Source organism: Bos grunniens, chromosome 8 (genome assembly GCF_055505025.1).
Source record: "Bos grunniens cultivar Pamir isolate PY7600 chromosome 8, Bosgru_T2T1.0, whole genome shotgun sequence".
In the NCBI taxonomy this organism is placed as follows: domain Eukaryota; kingdom Metazoa; phylum Chordata; class Mammalia; order Artiodactyla; family Bovidae; genus Bos; species Bos grunniens.
In genome coordinates this window covers 4,427,906-4,448,743 of record NC_141172.1, presented here as the reverse complement: position 1 = coordinate 4,448,743, position 20,838 = coordinate 4,427,906, and the positions used below count along the sequence as shown (strand labels likewise).

The 20,838-nt window shown below is 39.8% G+C and overlaps 1 long non-coding RNA gene across 1 annotated transcript in view; it reads right to left on the bottom strand.

Moving 5' to 3' along the window:
* LOC147366572 (uncharacterized) overlaps positions 1–20,838 on the bottom strand; it is a 109,217-nt gene that overhangs the window by 25,694 nt on the left and 62,685 nt on the right. The window contains exon 2 of the long non-coding RNA XR_015169386.1: positions 11,170–11,299. This is a non-coding gene — a long non-coding RNA (uncharacterized LOC147366572). The remainder of the gene's footprint in view (positions 1–11,169; positions 11,300–20,838) is intronic.

Genomic DNA, 20,838 nt, shown 5'->3' with positions numbered 1-20,838 from the left:
AAAATATTTTGATTAAATTATAAATTTGCTTCTCTAAGTGTCTTTGACTTTAGGTAAGCATAACCCTTCTATCTTACCAACTTTGTATTTAATGGTTTCAGATCCTTCTTCATCCCCTTCTGTTGCTATACATGGAATCTTAATATCTCTCCTTTGCATTTTCTCACTTTATTTCTCTTTCCTCAAGAAAATTTTACCCTAAGAACACTTCTGGTCACCCTATTCCTTTTCCACTTATACTGTAAGTAATGAAGACATTGTACTTTTCAAAAACAGGAGTCAGTAGAAGAAATACTAGTAAGGCATGTCCATGCCTCCTGCTAATGAAAGAAAGATTCAGAGTGAGGGTGTTATCAGGGGAAAACATTTAACTACTTTTTAAAAAGTCTTAATAAAAATGTAAAAATTGTTTTCTGGAATGACTTTACGCCACCCAGCACCATAAAGAAGAAAAGTTAGCAGATGGGTCAGAGTTGCAAAGGGCAGTAAGAAAATCAGCAGTGGACTGAATACAGAGTAAGATTTATCAGAGATGTGGAGTTCAAAGAGACCATATCACTTTACTTCATCCCAATCCTACACGTCACAACAGAAAAGAGAAAGTGAGCTGTCACAGAGAGATAACCTTTGACATGTCACAGGCTGGTATGGGGGGGAGGCAATGACACAGTGTCCCAACGATTGCTGTGACCTGGGTGGAGGTGTCACGCCACTTCTCGGAATGCTCTTTGGTGAGCAGTCATTCAGAGGGCCAGGACCTCTGGTATCTGCCCTTCAGCCAAAGACAAAAGAGGAGGAAAAAGTCCCCACCACACTCAAGGACAGGTGGCTGTCCCTGCCTAAATACAGATGGAAAAGGAAGGATTTAAGATTTACAACCTAAGCCAGCGGGCCTCATTATTTTTAAATTTAAGAACATGCCATCTGTGGCTTCTCTGGCGATCTAGTAGTTAAGAATTTGCCTGCCAGTGCTGGGGACATGGGTTCTATCCCTGATAAAGCAACTAAGCCCATGGGCCACAACTACTAAGCTTGCACTTGAGAGCCCGAGAGCTGCACTCTTGAGCACAGGCACCCCAACTACTGAAGCCATCACAAAGAGACGCCCGTGCACACTGACAGCTAGAGAGTAGCCCACTCTCTGCCACTAGAGAAAGCCCACATGCCACAGTAAAGACCCAGTGCAGTCGATACATATTTTTTTAATCACTTATTAAAAAAATAAAAAAAGAACATGCTACCTGTAGAGGCTCTAGTAAGCAGGTGGTTTTGGGGGGAGTCTTGAGATGTACCAGGAGAGAGGTTAGGATGCAACAGAGAAGGATGGAGGCCAGTCAAGGGTATGTTTTTGAGCATGTTGCAGCCATGAGCAACAAGGGCTCCCACCCCGCTGAGGAACCAGAGGGGCAATGCAGACCTTCCCTTGGAGACCACCCACACTGGGGATACTTACCCCCAAGGGATCTTACTGCCTCAGCACCTCCGGCACAGCCTGCCCTGTGGGCCAAAGGCGCCCCGGAGGCCAGAGAAGACAGCACACAGAGGCTCGGGGCCTGCTCCTATAAGCGGCAGAGAGGACAGGCATGGGGATAAGGATGGAGCAAATACTGGCCAGGCATCACATGCCCTTGCTACATCTCATTCTCACAGGATTCAACTCCAAATGCCACCATATTTACCATCCAACCCAAAAATGAGGGAAGGGAGGGAAACAATTCTTGTATTAAGAGAAGACTGTGCTCAGTTGACTCTTTTGCGACCCTGTGGACTGCAGCCCACCATGGGATTTCCCAGGCAAGGATACTGGTTGCCATTTCCTTCTCCAGTTGATCTTCCCAACCCAGGAATCAAACCCTCATCTTTTGTGCCTACTGCATTAGTAAGCTGATTCTTTACCACTGAGTCACATGGGAAATCCATAGAGAAGACTAGAGCAACTCTATTTTAAAAGGGAAACTTCCTAACTCTAATTGTCTTGGGCCTTTTAGAAGTTAATATCATGTGAGTTTAAAGCAGGGGTTGGCAGGCTAGGGCCCTCCAGCCAAATCCAGCCTGCCAACAGTTTTCTTATGGCCCCCAAGCTAAAAATGGTGTTGCATTTTAAAAAGGTTGGAAAAAAGTCAGAAGAAGACTGTTTCATGACACGTGAAATTTATATGATATTCAAATTTCATTGTCTATAAATATTTATGGGAACACAGCCACACTTATCAGTTTACACAACGCTGAAAGTTGTGCCATGGATGGCAGGGCTGAGGAGCTGTGACAGAGACCATCTGGGCTTCTTGGCTTAAAATTTCCCTCTCTGGTCCCTTACAGAAAGCTGCCTGCCCATCATTTAGAACCAGACTCACTCTCATCAAATCTTTGAGATAAAAAAGCAAAAATAAACAGAAAATCTTCATGGTAGTAGCGATTCCTTGGGGTGGGGTGGTCTCCTCCTTTCTTTAAAGTGTTAGCCATTCAGTCAGGTCCGACTCTTTGCGACACAATGGACGATAGCCTGACAGGCTCCTCTGTCCGTGGAATTTTCCAGGCAAGAATACTGGAGTGTGTTGCCATTCCCTTCTTCAGGGGATCTTCCTGACCCAAGAACTGAACCTGCATCTCCTGCACGGCAGGCAGATTCTTTACCAATGAGCCACCAGGGAAGCCCTCTCCTTTCCTTAAGCAGGATTGAAAGTCCAAATGAAGCTCCACCAGGCAGTGTCTGAGCTTCTCAGATAAGGACGACTATTAGGTTTTCCACCCCTAGTTGATCCGAGTAGAACAAATATTGACAGTGTCTCGTTATTGCTGACATAAAACATGTGGTTTTACAGAATGAAGAATGTCATAAGGAATGAGATTGTTGCAAGCGATGATGAAAGTGGCATAAACTTTAAGATTTAGAATCTCTGTTTTATCCAATATGAAATGTAACACTTTGCAAACACCTGCTGCATGGAGAGGTTTTCCAGACAGAAATTCACACTGGAAACTCATGGTGGAACCCTTGAAAAGGAGCTAATTTTGAGAAAAGAGATGAAAAGATCCCAGACCAAGAGGTAATTCGGGACGGGGGCGGGGGCAGGGAAGGACAGGTGGGTGGTAGCAGGTGAGAGAGAGCTTCATAAACATTATATAATCATCAAGCATCAAGCTAATAAATTACTGGAGGAATCAAGGTTTATATAAACCGATGGATGCAGAGCCAAAGAACTGGTAACTTTAATCAGATCCCAAGGGAATCTGGGATGCCAAGTTTAGCCACACAGTTGCTGGTTCAGTCGTGGAAGCAGGGACAAGATATGTAAACGGGGCCCTTTCCAGGCATCACTACGGTGATCTATGTGTGCTATAAATCAGCATTTTGTTCCTGAGAACGCCGCAGTCCATTCTCGAGGCCGTGTTTACAGGAGAACATCAGTATTCTCTCGGCAGGCACGTCACAGCGAAGAGAATTTTAAATAGCACAGGAGAGAAGTGTTCCTGGTAGTCACACAGCCCGTGATAAACTCTGAAGTACAAATGAGAAGTGGAAGTGAACGTGAAACGCATGCTTCGTCCTCAAACTCAGTGAAAAATGAAATGTACGAGAAAAGTTGGATCCTTGCCATGACACCCATTACAGTGTAGACGAAGGCGGTGACCTTTCGTGTTCGACGCACTGTGTTTTTGACACATTTAGTCAATTAAAACGGGTGAAGTGTAATTTGTTTTTCTTAAGTTTAATACAGCATGTCAATAGACGTTAACCAAAATTTATAGTTGGAACACTAAAGCTGCCACATGCACTTAAACAAATGAACACAATTCATCACGGTTGAAATAAAGAGAACATCACGGGCATTTGACTTTATACTTCACGTAAGCGCGTAGCCAAATATAGGAAAGCAGGCTCCTTCTCACACTTCCAGTGGAAAAGACGTTTTAGTTCGCATTAAATATTGGTGTGAAAAACCTGGCTGGTATCCAGTCCTAAGGAGTGTTAGGGTTGGCACTTCCACTGTGTACTCTTACTATAAATTGTTGTAGCGTTTATTTGACATGGAATACCCAAAGGATTGATGAGCAAAGAGAGGAAGATTTTTTTTTATATTGCTGTATTACCTTTTTCAGACATCTATACGAAGCCTTTACATCTTCAAAGCCCAAACAAGCAGCCACCTGTATTCAATCGGTGCAAGATATTTTTCATGAAACGATAGCTTGCCTTTTTATAAACCTATAAAAGCACACATTTTCCATTTTTATGAGTCAGCAAAGCAGTGGCAGATTTAATAATAAAACTTACAAACACAGTTTCTTTATAGACAGTTTAACATTTTTTGCTTGTTTAAAATGCCACAGGAACAACCAAACCTGACTTCACAGTTTCTGTGTCTATCACATCAGACTGAGTTGGCCAAAAGGTTGGTGCTGGTTTTTCTGTAAGAAAAACCCAATGACAAGTAGCTACAATTTTGTACATCTATATTTAAAAAATTGACCCAGCACTCAGAGCATTTATATTACAGACCACAGACTCCTAAAAATTTAAGAGAAACATGATACCATGAGGGGGCAATTCTCAAGTACAACCTAATACAAGTATTAGATTTTGGCATCCATAATATACATGCTATTTACATATAGGTACAGTAATCATGCAATTTGAGTTTGTAAGAGCAATTGCGGTGCCTTTGTAAAAATATATTTGATATTTGAATAGGTTTTAAAAGTTGAGACTGGTATAAGTAAATCAAGCTGTAATATTTGGGAACTAACATAATGGCATAAAGGAACAGTTTTGTAAGATTTTTTTTTATTTTAAATAGAACAGGTATGTAATAAATACACAAACAACCATATTTGAAAAATACCTAGGCTGTTCTCTTTAAATACCTAGACCAAGACTTTTACAAGACTGGTTTTAATGTTTACCAAAATCAATTACATTGAACACAATCAATGGCTTCAATGTTTAACTTAAAGTTTATGTCTTTAGACTAACAGACTACCATTAGTCTGAATTATGACAAAATTATTTCTCTTAGTCTTTAGGTAGGTTCGCCTGTGTCAAAGCTACAGGACTAGAATCTTAACCTCCTGAAACAGCAATTACATTTACCTTGAAAAGACCCAGACAGGTCAGGAAGAGCTTCCAAACGATGCTCTCTAAATTGACTGCCAAAATTTTAAGATTAAAGTAATCCAAGTATTTTTAAACATTGCAAAAATAGCCAAATGTTTACTGTTGAAGCAATGGGATGTATAGCATATTTTCACCTGGAAGTAGAAGCTTTCTAGCTATTTAGTCATCTGCTGGGTTTAAAGAATAAGAAAACAACCAGTTAATTAGACAATTTAACATTTGAAACTACTTCTGAAAAGAAAAAGAGCAGTGAGATGGGTATTTCATATCACACAAAGCTCTGCACAGAATTTTTTATCTTTTGAACAGCTGATGTGGCCTTCTATAGACAAACTATGGGCTTCCCTGGTGGTTCAGACAGTAAAGAATCTGCCTGCAATACAGGAGACCGAGTTTCGATCCCTGGGTCGGGAAGATCCCCTGGAGAAGGAAATGGCAACCTACTCCAGTATTCTTGCCTGGGAAATCCCATGAACAGAGGAGCCTCTCAGGCTACAGTCCATGGGGTCGCAAAGAGTCGGGCATGACTAAGCGACTGACACACACATACGTGTCACTGAAGTACTAAAATTCATGGGTTTTGTTTTATAACATTTTTCAGTTAGCCTAAAAAATACTACACATATAACACAGACACACACACAGTCTCAGTGATCATAAAATGAAAAGTTAAAGTAGCAATGAGATATCACTTCACACACGATATTGGTAAGATTTAAGAGTGGTAACACCTATTCCTGATAGAGTTGTGGGAAAGGATATAACTATATGTTGCTGGAGGAAGTATGAATTGTTATAGCCTTTTGGACAAGCACCCTGGCCATATCTATTAAAATTTAAAGTACATGCACTCTTCCCATCAGTATTCCTGTTACTGGCCATCTATTCTGTAGAAATGAAGTACTGGTGTATAAGGAAGGTTAATGCTGTTTTTCAGGGCAGAGACAAAAAAATGTGGAGAAAAAATGCATGCTCAGTATCAGGTAAAAATTTGAATTGCAGGCAAATTCTTTATCAACTGAGGCACAAGGAAAGCCCAAGAATACTGGAGTGGGTAGCCTATCCCTTCTCTAGGGGATCTTCCCCACCCAAGAATCGAACTGGGGTCTCCTGCATTGCAAAGCAGATTCTTTACCAACTGAGCTATCAGGGAAACCCCAAAATTTAAATAAGTTGGGTAAAACCATACTATGAGATAACAGGCAGCAATTGCAAAGAATAATTTCAATCTAAAATCAGTGACTGAGGACTTCTCTGGTGGCTCAGTGGTAAAGAATCTGCCCTCCAACACAAGGGATACAGGTTCAATCCCTGATCCAGAAGATCCCACAAGCCGCAGAGCAACTATGTCTGCATGCCACAACTACTTAGCCTGTGCTCTAAAGCTCAGGAGCTGCGCCTGCTGAAGCCCGAAAGCCCTAGAGCCTGTGCTCTGAAACAAGAGAAGACACCGCAGTGAGAAGCCCGCACACCACAGCTAGAGAGTAGCCCTGCAGCAACCAAGACCTAGCATAGCCAAAAATAAATAAATGAATAATAATAAATAGAATCATAAAGTCAATGATTGAAAAGATTTCTACAGCATGCTGTTAAGTCAGAAAGGTAAGAGGCAGAGAAATACAGTAATAACATATTGCATTATAATACAATATGTAATATGTATTATCCCACTTTTCTAAACAAACAATACCAAGATTTTTGAATATACATACAATTATACATGTGTATGAATATATGCAAATATATGTATGAATATACTTTTATGACCATAAATTAAAGTAAGCCAAGATACATACCAAAGTGATAACATTGATATCTAGGGTTAATTACTTGGAGAGAGGAGAAAAGACAATGAACAAAAAGAAAACTGCATTTTTAAAAGTTTATACAGTAAAGGCAGTATTACATGATGACTTTTTGATAAAATCTTTGGAAAAGTGGGTGTATATTTCTAAAATGTTACAGGAAAGAATAGTCATCATTATTGATATTTTTTCTCAATGTGCATAAATGTTGGATATTTCTCTCATTATTTTTAAAATAATGATCATTATTAACTATAATATATCTGATAAAGGGCTATTTTCATTGGAGGAAAAAACTAACAACTAAATGAAGAATAAACTAGTTTAAATTTCTCTCAATGTAAATATTACTTAGTGTACGGTAAATTTTTAAGCATTTAAGTGCAAAGAAACATCCTTATTTTGACTGGGGAAAATAAAAGAAAAAAATCATGAGATAAAGACATGGCACATGCCAACAGCTGGCCAGCTATGCATTCTCTTCTGCCATTACAAGATGATGTCTGTTTTAGCTGAACAGACAGCCACTGAGAATAAACACTACGTTTCCCAGCCTTCCTTGCCAGTAGGAGAGAAAGAATGTAGGGTGTGTCTAAGCTCCGTCCAACTCAGTGTAAGCAGAGGTGATGGGTCAGGCCTGGAGGGTGTAGAGTGAGCCATGTGCAACCACGCAGACAAAGCAAACCAATCAGAGGGTCCAAATTCACACGCAGGTAGAGCCTGTGAGTGAGACTAAGTGGTGGGGAGGGAATCAGAATTCTGGTGAGACTTGGCTTTTCCTTGCTGAGTTTAGCATTCCTGCAAGAGAAATTAATTCAAGAGAAGTATACGGGGGTGGGAGTGGAATAAATAGGGAGACTGGGATTGACATGTACATAGTACTATACAGATAAATAAGAAAATAAAATAGATAAACAAATAAGGACCTATTGTATAGCACAGGAAACTACTCAATACTCTGTAATGGCCTATATGGGGAAAGAATCTAAAAAAGAGGGGATATACGTATAACAGACTCCTTTTTCTGTACAGCAGAAACTAACACAACACTGTAAATCAACTATACTCCAATAAAAAATTTAAAAATTAAAAAAGAGAGAGAGAATTATAAGAGGTAGATTCAGCATGAGCTAAGCCTGGCCCTGTCTTCTCGAAATCATCACAGAGCTAATGGGGCAAAGATCAGGGAAGATACAGCCCCTGGCATTCCCCTCCAAAACTGCCCATTCCAAAGACCTGAAAGCAGCCATAGACAAAAATTAGCTAACTTCACTGAAGAAAAAGAGAGTAAGTACAAAGTATACAGGCAGCAAAAACAAGACCAGAAGCTGACTGTGGCTCAGATCATGAACTCCTTATTGCAAAATTCAGACTTAAATTGAAGAAAGTAGGGGAAACCACTAGACCATTCAGGTATGACCTAAATCAAATCCCTTAATTATACAGTGAAAGTGACAAAAAGATTCAAGGGATTACATCGGATAGAGTGCCTGAAGAACTATGGATGGAGGTTCCTGACATTGTACAGGAGGCAGTGATCAAGACAATTCCCAAGAAAAAGAAATGCAAAAATGCAAATGGTTGTATGAGGAGGCCTTACAAATAGCTGAAAAAAGAGGAGGAGCTAAAGGCAAAGGAGAAAAGGAAAGATATACCCATTTGAGTGCAGAGTTCCAAAGAATAGCAAGGAGAGATAAGAAAGCCTTCCTCAGTGATCAATGCAAAGAAATAGAGGAAAACAATAGAATAAGAAAGACTAGAGATCTCATCAAGAAAATTAGAGAAATCAAGGGAATATTTCATGAAAAGATGGGCACAATAAAGGACAGAAATGGTATGGACCTAACAGAAGCAGAAGATACTAAGTAGAGGTGGCAAGAATACACAGAAGAACTACACAAAGAAAGATCTTCACAACCCAGATAATCACGATGGTGTAATCACTCACCTAGAACCAGACATCCAGGAATGTGAAGTCAAGTGGGCCTTAGAAAGCATCACTACGAACAAAGCTAGTGGAGGTGAAAGAATTCCAGTTGAGCTCTTTCAAATTCTAAAAGATGATGCTATGAAAGTGCTGCACTCAATATGCCAGCAAATTGGGAAAACTCAGCAGTGGCCACAGGACTGGAAAAGGTCAGTTTTCATCCAATCCCAAAGAAAGGCAATGCCAAAGAATGCTCAAACTACCACACAATTGCACTCATCTCACAAGCTAGCAAAGTAATGCTCAAAATCCTCCAAGCCAGGCTTCAACAGTACATGAACCATGAACTTCCAGATGTTCAAGCTGGATTTATAAAAGGCAGAGGAACCAGAGATGAAATCGCCAACATCCGTTGGATCATTGAAAAAGCAAGAGAGTCCCAGAAAAATATCTACTTCTGCTTTATTGACTATGCCAAAACCTTTGACTCCGTGGATCACACCAAACTGTGGAAAATTCTGAAAGAGATGGGAATACCAGACCACCTGACCTGCCTCCTGAGAAACCTGTATGCAGGTCAAGAGGCAACAGTGAGAACTGGACATGAAACAACAGACTGGTTCCAAATCGGGAAAGGAGTACGTCAAGGCTGTATATTGTCACCCTGCTTATTTAACTTATATGCAGAGTACATCATGAGAAATGCTGGGCTGGATGAAGCACAAGCTGAAATCAAGATTGCTGGGAGAAATATCAATAACCTCAGATAGGCAGATGACACTACACTTATGGCAGAAAGCAAAGAACTAAAGAGCCTCTTGATGAAAGTGAAAGAAGAGAGTGAAAAAGTTGGCTTAAAACTCAACACTCAGAAAACTAAGATCATGGCATCTGGTCCCATCACTTCATGGCAAATAGATGGGGAGACAATGGAAACAGTGACAGACTTTACTTTTCAGGGCTCCAAAATCACTGCCGATGGGGGCTGAAGCCATGAAATTAAAAGACACTTGCTCCTTGGAAGAAAAGTTATGACCAACCTAGACAGCATATTAAAAAGCAGACATTACTTCAGCAACAAAGGTCCACCTAGTCAAAGCTTTTTTTTTTTTCCAGCAGTCATGTATGGATGTGAGAGTTGGACTATAAAGAAAACTGAGAGTTGAAGAATTGATGCTTTTGAACTGTGGTGTTGGAGAAGGTTCTTGTGAGTCTCTGGGACAGCAAGGAGATCCAACCAGTCTATCCTAAAGGAAATCATTCCTGAATATTCATGGAAAGGACTGATTCTGAAGCTGAAACTCCAGTACTTTGGCCACTTATGGGAAGAACTGACTCATTGGAAAAGACCCTGATGCTGGGAAAGATCGAAGGCGGGAGGAGAAGGGACGACAGAGGATGAGATGGTTGGATGGTGTCACCCACTTGATAGACATGAGTTTGAGTAAACTCCAGGAGTTGGTCATGGACAGGGAAGCCTGGTGTGCTGCAGTCCATGGGGTCCGAAAGAGTTGGACACGACTGAGTGACTGAACTGAACTGAACTGAACAAATACACAAAATAATACATGACCAAAGGGAAATAGACAAAACTTTGAAAATCATGCCTCCATATTGCGTAATTATATGAAAACACATTTGAAAACCTACCTAAGTTTGTCCACTTCATATGAAAACATATTTATCAAATTTGACCCTGTTTTCTATTGCTGTCACAAAAATATCACAAATTTAGTGACTTAACACAATTTTTAAGAAATAATGTTTTTATTTAGTTGTGTATTTTTTTAAATTTTTATTGGAGTATAGTTGCTTTACAATGTTATGTTAGTTTCTACTGCACAGCTTAGTGAATCAGCTCTACATATACATGTATCCCCTCTTTTTTGGATTTCCTTCCCACTTTGGTCACCACAGAGCACTTAATATAGAGTTCCCTGTGCCATACAGTAGGCTCTCATCTATTGTATACATAGTATCAGTAGATTATATATGTCAGTCCCAATCTCCCGATTCATCCCACTCCTTTCCCCCTAGGTGTCCATCCGTTTGTTCTCTATGTCCGTGTTTCTATTTCTGCTTTGTAAATTTTTTCCTTTGTCATTTGCTGTTATTGTAAATTTTTTCTTTTGGCATACTTAATGGCTTAACACAAATGTATTATCTTAGAGTTCTGGAGGTCAGAAATCCAATATGGGTCTCCCTGAACAAAAATCAAGATGCCATCAGTCTGCTTCCTTTTCTGGATTGTCTACAGGAGGATTTGTTTCCAGCTGACTGGTGTATTGCCAGGATTTGTTTCCTTGTGGCTGTTTTCTTACCAGCTGTCAGTTGAGAGTTTTCCCTGCTTCTGGAAGCCACCAATATCCTTAGCTGATGGTCCCTCACCCAGTCTTCAAAGCCAGGTTCAGTGGATGTAGATCAAGTGCCTCTCACAGGTATCTCTCTGACCTAGAAAAAAAAAAGTTATGCATTTTTTAATTCTCAAATGATTACATAGTTCAAAATAATCTCCTTATCTCAAGTCCTCTACCATTAATCAGATTCACACCCTCATTTCTTCCATGCAGCATAACATAGTCACAGGTCCCAGGGAATTGGGCATAGACACCTTTAGGGACCAGTATTTTTTTATTGTAAACCAGTATACAAATATCTTTCAAAAAAAAAACAACAACTTGGATTAATTTTCATGGACAAAATGGGGAACTAGCCCTTAAAAATTAGCATGTGCAGATGGTTTCACAAGGAATTCAGCCAAACCTTCAAAGACTAGATAATCCAATGCTACTTTAATTTTTCCAAGGACAGACATTTTCGAAAACTTTACTATAAAGGAAATATAGGATAGATACATAAGCTTAATAAAATAGCATAGCAAAGAAAAACACAGACCAGTCTCACTTTGAAATACTGGGACAAAACAAAATCCTTTTTTTGTTGTTGTTTTAGTTTTTTTGGCCACACATGGCATGCAAGAGCTTAGTTCCCTGACTAGGGATCAAACCCGAGACTCCTGCAGTAAAAGCACTGAGTCTTAACCACTGGGCCACTAGGGAAGTCCCAGGACAAAAACATCTTAAATGAAACATTAGGAAATAGATTATAATAGCATATTTTAAAATTAATATATCATGACTAAGGCTTATTATATGAAAGCAAGTGATTCAATATTAACAAAATCTTTAGTATGACCATTAATTATCTTTTTAAAAAATCTTTAGAAAATTTGATTATTCACAAAGATACTGAAAAAAGTTCAATAGTTCAAAATCCATTTCTGATTTAAAAAAACACTTTGTAAAATAGAAAATCATGGATTTTTCTTCAAATTGGTAAAGTAAATTACCTCAATTCTAAAACCAGTCAGTGACTACTAGGTAAACAGCAGAAGCATTTCCACTAAGATCCAGAAAAAGGCAAGAGTACCTACTATTCTACTGAACTATTAACACAGAATTATATTTATTAGCTAATGTAATGAAACCAGAGAAAATAACTGGAGCTAGTGTTTGCACATGATACAATACTTTACTTGTAATATCTGAATCACTGATAACGTGGTCATAAAATAATTGAGAATGTTAGCAAAATACAAAATTATGCAAAAATCTATAGCCATAACATGTATAAATAATAACCAGGCAGGAGATGTAAGGACAGGAAAAACATCAACAAAACCTAAAAAACATTTTGTGCATTAACAGTAACATATAAAATCTTCACGAGGAACAGTACAGACACTCCTGAAAAAAAAAAAGTGAGGTTGAACAAATAGAAAGACAACCCTTGTTTTTCATCAAGATGACTCAACAAAACAAATACCAGACATCTTTCTAGGTAATGGAAATGTAATGTGATTTTCCCAAAAAATATATATGTAAATTAGATCCTGGTACTAAACAGGTACTAAACAGGCTCTAAAATCCACGTGTATATGTAAAATATACGCAAAATTTCTGATAGCCCCCTTATGAAGAACGAAGACAGAAGTGATTAGCACTTCTCTGTATCAAAGCATGGCAGATGAATAAAGTCAGACTAACACAACAGAAAAGAAAAAGTCCAAAAAGATCCAATTATTTGGAAATATGAAAACAGAGATTCTAATTGAGGTACCTTATCACACATGTGGAGCTTCCCTGGTGGCTCAGTGGTTAAAGAATTTGCCTGCCAATACAGGAGACTTGGGTTCAATCCCTGTGCCAGGAAGATCCCTTGACGTAGGAAACGTTAACCCACTCCAGTACTCTTGTTTCGGAAATCCCATGGACTGAGGCACACAGTGGGCTACCATCCAGGGGGTCACAAAAGAGTCAACGACCTAGTGATTCAGTTCAGTTCAGTCGCTCAGTTGGGTCCAACTCTTTGTGACCCCATGGACTGCAGCACAACAAGGCCTCCCTGTCCATTACCAACTCCTGGAGTTTATTCAGACTCGTGTCCATTGAGTTGGTGATGCCATCCAACCACCTCATCTTCTGTTGTGCCCTTCTCCTCCTGCCTTTAATCGTTCCCAGCATCAGGGTCTTTTCCAATGAGTCAGTTCTTCCCATCAGGTGGCCAAAGTATTGGAGTTTCAGCTTCAGAATCAGTCCTTCCCATGAATATTCAGGAATGATTTCCTTTAGGATAGACTGGTTGGATCTCCTTGCTGTCCCAGAGACTCACAAGAACCTTCTCCAACACCACAGTTCAAAAGCATCAATTCTTCAACTCTCAGTTTTCTTTATAGTCCAACTCTCACATCCATACATGACTGCTGGAAAAACCAAAGCTTTGACTAGATGGACCTTTGTTGCCAAAGTAATGTCTCTGCTTTTTAATATATTGTCTAGGTTGGTCATAACTTTTCTTTCAAGGAGCAAATGTCTTTTAATTTCATGGCTTCAGCCCCCATCGGCAGTGATTTTGGAGCCCCAAAAAGCAAAATCTGTCACTGTTTCCATTGTTTCCCCATCTATTTGCCATGAAGTGATGGGACCAGATGCCATGATCTTAGTTTTCTGAGTGTTGAGTTTTAAGCCAACTTTTTCACTCTCTTCTTTCACTTTCATCAAGAGGCTCTTTAGTTCTTCTTCACTTTCTGCCATAAGTGTGGTGTCATCTGCCTATCTGAGGTTATTGATATTTCTCCCAGCAATCTTGATTTCAGCTTGTGCTTCATCCAGCCCAGCATTTCTCATGATGTACTCTGCATATAAGTTAAACAAGCAAGGTGACAATATACAGCCTTGACGTACTCTTTTCCTGATTTGGAACCGGTCTGTTGTTCCATGTCAAGTTCTCACTGTTGCTTCTTGACCAGCTTACAGATATTTCAGGAGGCAGATCAGGTGGTCTGGTATTCCTATCTCTTTCAGAATTTTCCACAGTTTGGTGTGATCCATGGAGTCAAAGGTTTTGGCATAGTCAATAAAGCAGAAGTAGGTATTTTTCTGGAACTCTGTTGCTTTTTCGATGATCCAACGGATGTTGGCGATTTCATCTCTGGTTCCTCTGCCTTTTATAAATCCAGCTTGAACATCTGGAAGTTCATGGTTCATGTACTGTTGAAGCCTGGCTTGGAGGATTTTGAGCATTACTTTGCTAGCTTGTGAAATGAGTGCAATTGTGCGGTAGTTTGAGCATTCTTTGGCATTGCTTTTCTTTGGGATTGGAATGAAAACTGACCTTTTCCAGTCCTGTGGCCACTGCTGAGTTTTCCCAATTTGCTGGCATATTGAGTGCAGCACTTTCATAGCATCATCTTTTAGAATTTGAAAGAGCTCAACTGGAATTCTCGGAGAAGGCAATGGCACCCCACTCCAGTACTCTTGCCTGGAAAATCCCACGGATGGAGGAGCCTGGTAGGCTACAGTCTATGGGGTCGCTAAGAGTCGGACACGACTGAAGTGACTTAGCAGCAGTAGCAGCAGCAACTGGAATTCTATCACCTCCACTAGCTTTGTTCGTAGTGATGCTTTCTAAGGCCCACTTGACTTCACATTCCAGGATGTCTGGTTCTAGGTGAGTGATTACACCATCGTGATTATCTGGGTTGTGAAGATCTTTTTTGTATAGTTCATCTGTATATTCTTGTCACCTCTTCTTAATATCTTCTGCTTCTATTAGGTCCATACCATTTCTGTCCTTTATTGTGCCCATCTATGCATGAAATATTCCTATTGATTAAACAACAACAACCACATACGTGAGAACAAGATGGACTTTTAAATCAAAAGCTTTGCGTGTAATCCGTTTAGAAAAAGAGCTGCCCCTCTAAATATAAAAAGAACGCTCACAGCAAGAAAGAGCATTTTTTAAAATTTACTTTTTTCCAGTGTTATTAACATATAATTAACAGATACAATTGTGAGATATTTAAAGCCCACAACTTCTACAGCTGAATGTGAGGCGTGGGATGCTGTTATGCACGAACATCTCTGTTCAAAGTAAGAAGAACACCTCCAAGACCTTTCCCCCTCAGCAGTAACCCCCACAGTGGCCGAGGCAACTACAATCCTAATTTCCCGCACATGTTTTTCATTTTACTATTTGCCTGCTTGAAGATCCTGGAATGCAAAATAAGCCCATGAAAAGACCATAAAAATCCTTTGATATTTTAAGATAAGAAAATACAATCCTTATACATCATAATATGTATTTGAAAACTTTTAAAGTGTAGTTACATAAGATATTTTTATGAGAATAGAAGGTCCTAATTTTAAAAGTACATTTCAGTACCGTCTTTTCTTTGCAACCATGAAAGCAGTCAGTTATGTGTCTATTTAACCCTGATTTTAACTTGAAATATCTAATATGACAGTAATTGCATTATTCTTGATGCAATACTTGTATCTGCTCAGCTGTAACTACAGCTGTCTAAGAATTCTGAGCCTGGAGTCTTCCCCTATTTCTTACCCAGATGTACAGAGCTCAAGTTGTTCAATGTTATGCTTAATAATTTTGTTTGAACAAGACTATTTATTTGCATTGGTAGCAAAATTGTTGCATTTTCTCCCTAATATGTTATTCTTATCATCAAAAAGGAAAGTCAGGAGAGAACACGGTTGTATGTTTCCCATCTGACCAGAGAAGTAGTACCACTTTTGTGTTATTTACACAATAATGATGAAGGACTGGGGCATTTCCTGAGGATAGAGGGCTGCCTGGGAGAGTGCCTCGAGGCCATTAACCTGGGGCAGTCATTCAGTTTCTTAGAAAACCTGGATTGAAGTCATTATTTCTATTAGAAGATCAGTAACACATATTCCTCAGCCCCACAACTGGAAAGCTCACTGGAAATAAGTTTTTTCTGGATTTTTTTGTTAAGCACATTCAATCTGTAGGTTATTTTTCTTTGACTATTATTAGTTATAATTTCTATTTCTATATATATATTTCTTTTTATCAAAGTATTGTTGATTTACAAACTTGTGCCAATGTCTGCAGTACAGCAAAGTGACTCAGTTATCCACACACATATACATATATTCATTTTTATATATTTTTTCCATTATTCCATTTTATGTATCTTTTCCATTATGGTTTATCACAGGATATTGAGTATAATACTCTGTGCTATATAGTAGGATCTTGTCTATCCATTTTAATTGTAATAGTTTGCATCTACCAACCCCAAACTCCCAGTCCATTGCTGTATTTTTAAAGAAATGTCACTGAAATCCTGAACAACTTAGTAACGTGACAGCCGTCATCACATGGACATCAATGTCATGAATGCTGGTGACTGTCTCCTCTCCGCCCTTAGAAGTCAAGTTAAAAATAAAGTTGCAGTCTCTCTCCCTCCTTCACTCCTCCTACTCTATTTCTCTCTCTCTCGCCCCCTCGCTTCCTCTCTCTTTTCTAAAGGCTTCAGCAAGCAAATTTTCACTGAAGTATAAACCTGCAGAAGCACAATGCGGTAGGTCGCAAGATACAGATTATCGGAGACTCAGTGGAAATATGAATCTATAGTGATTTCATTAGCAGCACTTTCTCAGAAGTAAATGTGTGAGAAAACTGTTCCATTTACACAGGCATCATTTGTCCATCACGGTCTTGTTGCTTTAAACACTGAGATCTGACCCAAACAGTAGCCCAGGAAGCCGGTCTCTTGGAGCCAAAGGACATCCTACAGAATAAATGTTAAAGAACCTCGAGAAATGCATGTTAGCATCTAATTGTATGTGGTTAAGGTACCACCACACCACACAGAGAAGGGTCCCCTGATGATTCTCCAGTACACATGTAGTGTTTAAAGATATCATGTCTCTTCTGTCTCCCAGAAGTTCCCACATTCTTTTAGGCTAGCAGTGATGTACTACTAACTTCCTAAACAGTGCTGTGCTGTGCTGAGTCACTCAGTCATGTCCTACTCTTTGTGAACCCACGGACCATAGCCCACCAGGCTCCTCTGTCCATGGGGATTCTCCAGGCAAGAATACTGGAGTGGGTTGCCATGTCCTCCTCCAGGGGATCTTCCCAACCCAGGAATCGAACCAGGGTCTCCTGCATTGCAGGTAGATTCTTTACCAGCTGAATTACCAGGGAAGCCCTCCTAAATAGTAAATAAAGGAATTAAAGAAATTTCATCCATCTATTTTCCTACTCTTCAAAATAGGGATTCTGTGGATTATAATATGCTGTTCACAGACAAGGTATGATTCTGCAATGTAGTAATGATGACTGATGGTCTAGGACGCACCAGAAGGAATAGAGGAGGCAGGATGTGAAATGGAAGCCCCAACCCACCTTCTCTTCCTTGATATAATATCCATTCCAGTCACTCCTTACCCTTGAAATAAGAAGCAGTGACACTCATATTCTCACCTGACAATGTGCTTACATCACTTCCTCGGAGACTACCGACATAGCCCCAGTCATCAGGTACTACCTCTCCTTCCTCCCTCGTCTCCTCCATTCCCACACCACTAAACCCCCACCACCACCCACAGAGTCAATGCACACACAGAGGGAAACTGTGAGTCATAGAAAACAAGAAGGAAGGGCAGGAAAAATTGGTTGGTGCTGGAGAACACCGGGGCTTATAGACACCCATCCTTCCCTCTTACAAGGGCAAAGAAGAGGAAATGACAGGATTTCTCTGGTGGTCTAGTGGTTAGGACTTTGCCTTCCGGTGCAGGGGTTGTGGGTTAGATCCCTTGGTCAGGGAACTAATATCCCACATGCCTCATGGCCAAAACACCAGAACATAAATAACAGAAGCAATATTGTAGTAAATTATATAAAGACATTAAAAATGGTCCAAATCAAAAAATTTTTTAAATAAAATAAAATGTATGGTTGACTTATGGGTTCTGCTGCCTTCCTTAAGTTTAGGGCTTCTCAGGTGGCCCTACTGGTAAAGAACCTGCTTGCCAGTGCTGGAGATATGAAAGACATGGGTTCGATCCCTGGGTCAGGAAGATCCACTGGAGAATAACATGGAAACCCACTCCAGTATTGTTGCCTGGAGAATCCCACGGACAGAAGAGCCTGGAGGGCTACAGTCCATGGGGTTACAAAGAGTCAGATGCAACTTAGCAAGGACGCAGTTTTTTTAAGGGTGCAAAATGCCAATTTAAATTTAAATATTAAAACAAATTGACATCTATTTTCTTTCCCATTTAAAATACACTAAATGTGATCTGCTTATGTGACCTTGTGTGACCCATGAAATATGTATGTTTGCATAAGAAAAAAAGACTACTCATCAACTGTATTATATCCAGCCCATGCAGAACAATGTGTATATATGAAAAATGTGTGTGTGTGTAAATCATTTCTGAAGAATATACAAAAAACAGGTAACAATTCCATCTGGAGAGGTGAGGTGGCAGGTTCTGAGATACAGGCAAAAAAAGGAGACTTGGTTTATACCACATATTTTGCCCTTTGGATTGTATTCCTTATACATGTATTACCTGAATTTAAAATCATTTAAGAAATTAAAAACCAGACTTGCACTAGATATTAGAACTGAGTACAGGGCCAAATTTATAGGGTGAAACAAAGTTTTTATAAGGTTTTGTTCTTGACACCAGGAAAAGTAAGTGTTTTTAAGAAAATAAGAAATACGTGGCTTATTAGTGTGTGTGTGCGCACACGTGCATTAAGTCACTTCAGTTGCTTCTCTGCATTAAATAGAATGTAGTAGAAGTAAAGGGAGGTGTATGCCAAGCCCAAGGAAACCAGAGAATACAACATCCAGGAAGGACATCCCAAGGTCTTTAAAGCTTTACTAGCAGTACCACATGCTGAGCAAGGAGTTGGGTACCACACCTCTCCATGTGCTTTACAGAGCATCCCTGGGATACAAAGGCCATTGTTAGTGCCCCTGAGAGATGGGAGGAACAGGACAGGAAGACCATGGGTCTCAGAATTTTCCACATGAGAAATGTTTAAAGGAAATAGACATGTTTGCCCTGGAAAAAAATAAAATCTTAGGGACTACATGTTTGCCTTTCTCAAAGACCATTACTGAAAAGAAAAGGAGCATTTCTTTCTTCAAAGGAGCTGGTAGCAATAGGAGGAGGTGCTTCAGGAAAAGGTCTGAACCAGCTCAGCTGAAATCTCTGTATCCTTTACCAGTCGGAGACAAAAGACAGCATTGCTGCCGCGCACATGGAGAGGTCAAACACTCAGCAGAGAGACCAGGAGGCAATTCCTCAGATGATTCCTGACTATGCGCCCAACCGGAGGATTCTAATACCTCATTATCATCTTCCATAAATTTTCAATAAAACAACCTCACTTTCATCGAGCTTTATAGTCCAAAAGCATGCTTTATAGTCCAAACTTCTACATACATTATTTCATGAGAATTTCATAATAAACTTGCCAGAAAGGCCAGGCCAAAGTTCCCATCTCCTCTTCCCAGAGGTGGAATCTCAGAAAAAAACAAACAAACAAACAATAACTGAACTGGAGTTAGCGCCTCACCCCAACCCAGGTCCTCTGGTATCAAGAGAAAGGCATTTTCAGATCTGTCAATGATTCTCGATACTCTCCTGCTAGATGTCAATCCATGTCACCCAAATGAGAAAAATAAGAAACTGCTTCTGTGTTATAAATCAAATTTACTCAAAATGCCATTCTTCATTCACTCATCATATCTTTCTTAACTTGGGGTATTAAAATGTACTCTCATTTATTAAGTGCTAAAAGTATGTTTTTTTAATACTCATAACTGGCAAAATCAGGAGTTAATTATCAAAACAGGTCTCCCCTCAGAAAAATTTCTGGAGATGTTTCTGGTTCATGCAAAGCACCAAAGGAAGATATACGAATAAGGTACAGTTTATCAGACTGATTGGCAACAGCAATTGGGAGAAATAATAAAACATGTTCAGTGAGGAAAACACAGAAGATGGCTATTATGACACCAGAAAAGTACGGATTTTTCCAGAAACCATCAGACAAAATTCTACTTGCAACCCCACATGACACAGTCTCAGCTGATGAAGACAGTGACCTGAAACCATTTGTTGTTGTTGTTTAGTCCCTAAGTCACGTCTGACTCTTTGCAACACGATGGGCTGCAGCACGCCAGGCTTCCCTGTCCTTCACCGTCTCCCAGAGTTTGCTCAAACTCATGTGCATTGAGTCAATGATGCCATCAACCACCTCATCCTCTGTCCCCCTCCTTCTCCTCTTACCCGCAATCTTTCCCAGCATCAGGGTGTTTTCCAATGAGTCAGCTCTTTGCATCAGGTGGCCAAAGTATTGGACTTCAGCTTCAGCATCAGACCTTCCAGTGAATATTCAGGGTTAATTTCCTTTAGGATTGGCTGGCTTGATCTCCTTGCTGTCCAAGGGACTCTCAAGAGTCTTCTCCAGCACCACAGTTTGAAAGTATCAAATCCTTGGCACTCAGCCTTCTTTATAGTCCAACTCTGAAGCCATAAGGTCTCCAAAAATCTGCTTCAACTGAAATTTCCTGGATGAGTTTCCAAAGTGACCTGAAATCACCTTGATTTAGGACTATCTAGAAGTCAGAATGCAGA